The sequence below is a fragment of the Brassica oleracea genome, unplaced genomic scaffold (genome assembly GCF_000695525.1).
Source record: "Brassica oleracea var. oleracea cultivar TO1000 unplaced genomic scaffold, BOL UnpScaffold01112, whole genome shotgun sequence".
Taxonomy (NCBI): domain Eukaryota; kingdom Viridiplantae; phylum Streptophyta; class Magnoliopsida; order Brassicales; family Brassicaceae; genus Brassica; species Brassica oleracea.
In genome coordinates, this window is record NW_013617677.1 from 12,225 (window position 1) to 15,281 (window position 3,057).

At 28.3% G+C, this 3,057-nt stretch overlaps 1 long non-coding RNA gene across 3 annotated transcripts; it reads left to right on the top strand.

The window, feature by feature from the left end:
- Nucleotides 1–1,374: 1,374 nt before the first annotated feature.
- On the top strand, nucleotides 1,375–2,830 carry LOC106320890. Of its 3 annotated transcripts, none has more exons than XR_001265941.1 (4): nucleotides 1,375–1,619; nucleotides 2,006–2,066; nucleotides 2,174–2,300; nucleotides 2,476–2,830. It is a non-coding gene; the product is annotated as an uncharacterized LOC106320890 (long non-coding RNA). The 3 variants fall into 3 exon arrangements; XR_001265943.1 differs by having other exon boundaries at nucleotides 1,481–1,619; nucleotides 2,006–2,075; nucleotides 2,153–2,300; XR_001265942.1 differs by having other exon boundaries at nucleotides 1,482–1,619; nucleotides 2,006–2,075.
- The last annotated feature ends 227 nt before the right edge of the window (nucleotides 2,831–3,057 follow it).

Here is a 3,057-nt window from a genome sequence, read left to right on the forward strand (position 1 = left end):
CAGTTTGCCTGGAAAACATATATTACTATTTCGTTCACATTACAAAAAAAAATATGATGAGTTCAAATACAAATATTGGCAAAATAATAAAATATACAGGCGACGTAATTTTTTCATCAAATTTCATTTGATATTGAAATAGTTTTTATCTATTTTCAGTCTTTCAACCAATAAATATTAAAATAAATAAATTATTAACAATAATTTTGTTAAAATATGGATGAACATTAGATGATACTAATATTGGTTAAGAAAAAATAATAATTTAAGGAAAATATCTATGTTTTTACTAAATTTAGAATTTTGTGTCTTGAAATGATACACCAGTTTTTATTACTAATTTAATATTTTTTATAAGAGATATATTTTACCATATCAACTGCACTTAAATTGGGAAAATAACCTTTTTGTATAATATTTTTAAAAAATATTATATAATATTTGATTCTATCATTATTAATAACTGTATTTCAGTTTAATTTTAGTATCTCATATAAGGTGAAGAATGTGTATATTGCATAGATTTATTAGCCTAGAATTTAATACGATTCAAAATGTTAAAATGTTTGTTGAAATAAAACAAAAACAATTGAATCACAACTAATTTTAGTTAATTATATATTCACCTTCTTATTGTGTACCATCCAAAATATGCTTTGTGTTATTTTATTTTATTTTGACTAAAGGCTTATGCTTTGTGTTATTGTAACAACCAATTTTGAATTCTAATCTTCTAACTTCATTTTATAATATATTTTTATAAAATATACACATTACTTTTTCAAATAAAAATAATTTAAAAATTAAATTTAAAAATTTATGAAACTTAGACTAATATATTTTTATAAGGAATTTTTAGTGTATTTAAATCATAAAACTTAAAAAATATTTTTTTATTTAAACCATTGGATGTCACTGTTTAGAAAAGGAGATACATCTTTTAATTTAAAAAATGAATATATTAAATTGACTGTATTTACTATAATAGTAAGAAAACATGTTACAATTGTAAGAAATATATTATGAAAACTAATAATATATTAATAAAACAGGATTTGATAAATAAACAATAAACAATAAATGTATAACAAAATTAAATATACAATGAATATATTTGTTCATTCTACTCATCATTTTATATATAATTTCCAATAAAAATGAATACAAAATTTTGATTTGCCTAAGACAAAAAACATTGAATAATTTAAAATTATTTTATAATTATCTACCTACTTATATTTTTATGAAGATTATATCATTTATATTTTAAAATAAACATACTAGATATATAATTAAAATTAAAATTCAAACAAAAAACCGGGCTCAGTATATATTATTATAAAAAAGAGTTTGCTCACTCCAGGGTGATTAATTATTTAATGCTTCTTATCTCTCTTCCAGATTGTAGATCTCAACCTATAAAAAGGCCAGCCTTCAACCCTTTAGCATCATCCTCACAATTCTTAATATTTATAGAATTTTATTTTCCAGTATAAGTATAATGGCTAATCCGTCAATGGTTCTCTCTGATTTGCAGGCTTGCCGCTGTTCTTCAACCGTCAAGGTCTCTGATTTTTGGAAATGAGCGGAGCTGACGGTGTGGACATGCTCCTGCTAAGGTGATTCTGTTCTTAAACTTCATGATCATCTTAGTTTAAAACTAACGCAGACGTTTATACTCATAACAGACAGACTTTTGTTTCCAAATCTTTAACGAGCCTATTAAAGATATAATTATGAATCCGTTTGTCGATTACGTTTCTTTTCTTACATGTGTTTGATCATCTTAGTTTTAAACTAAAGCTGTCATCTAGGAGGAGCATGATCTTCGTGGTTTGAAAACAGCGTTCAATCTCAGAGTTTTCAGAATTTTATATCGAAATTTTATTTTTACTCTTTGGGAGACAATTTAGTCTCATATATATTCAGACTTCTCTCTCAAATGGCTTGAACTTATGATCGTGAGAGCTTATGTTTGTTGTTTTCTGCCATTCATGTGGTCCAGTTGGTTGTTCAGTCATGGAGAGTTAATAGCAACTGTTTATGAAATTAAAATGCCAAAAAAGGTAAGAAAGGTGCCAATCCTCCACTCCAATGTTTTAGTGATTATCTTCAGATCAGGTTCTGTTTTCTTAAATGATTGTCTTTCAAGTGTTTTACTTTCGTTATGCAGGATGAAAAAAGTGTAGAAACGGCAGTATGTGAGTCATTCTTTTCATAGCAACGTCGCACTCTTGCCAAAGTCATCTTCTCTCTTGACAAGCATTGTCGGCAATTGAGTGGCTAGGAGATAGAAGAAGGTAAGGTGAACATCGAACCTGAGCTAAGTTTCATAAATCAAATGAAAAATAACTTTCTTATCTTTTTAAACCTAACGGTTGATGAATATGAAGTCAGCTGGTTAGTTTGATTTTACACTGGCAACTTTTACGATTTTCCCGAACTGTTTCCTGATGTTCTTGGGACTACTTGCAGTGATGGTATGAAGAGCTACTTGAGTCCGTGTTCAGGGGAAACTCACCCGCTTATATTCAGGTCTCCAGTGAAGGGTATGGAGGGCATCTTGACCAACCAACTCATGTGAGAACACGGACCTAGATCAGAGGGTTCTTCTAACTCTTAACGCCTCAGCTTCCAAATCTTTTTCGGTCTCACTCGCTCTTCTTCTTCTCCTACGATTAGCTGTGCTTCCGTTTCAACTTCCCTCTTGAGATTCTCTCCATATGTATTCTGATTGAGTTTTCCAATCTTCACAGCATTTGTTTTAACTGCGTATGTGAAATTCGTGCAGTTTTAAAGTCAATGAAAAGATCATCCTGATGCTCTGTTATACTTTAATGTTTATATTTAATTTTTGCTGCATTATATGAAACATATTACACGACAAATCCTTTAGATAAATCTATTGAAGAGACTTTATACAGCAGCTCTAAAATAGTTTACTTAAACCAAAATTTGTATATAAATCCTAATATTTTATTCGTATACCAAATATCAAAACATATATTGGTATCTTATATCTAACATAATGTCAAGAAGGTGCCACATCAATGATAT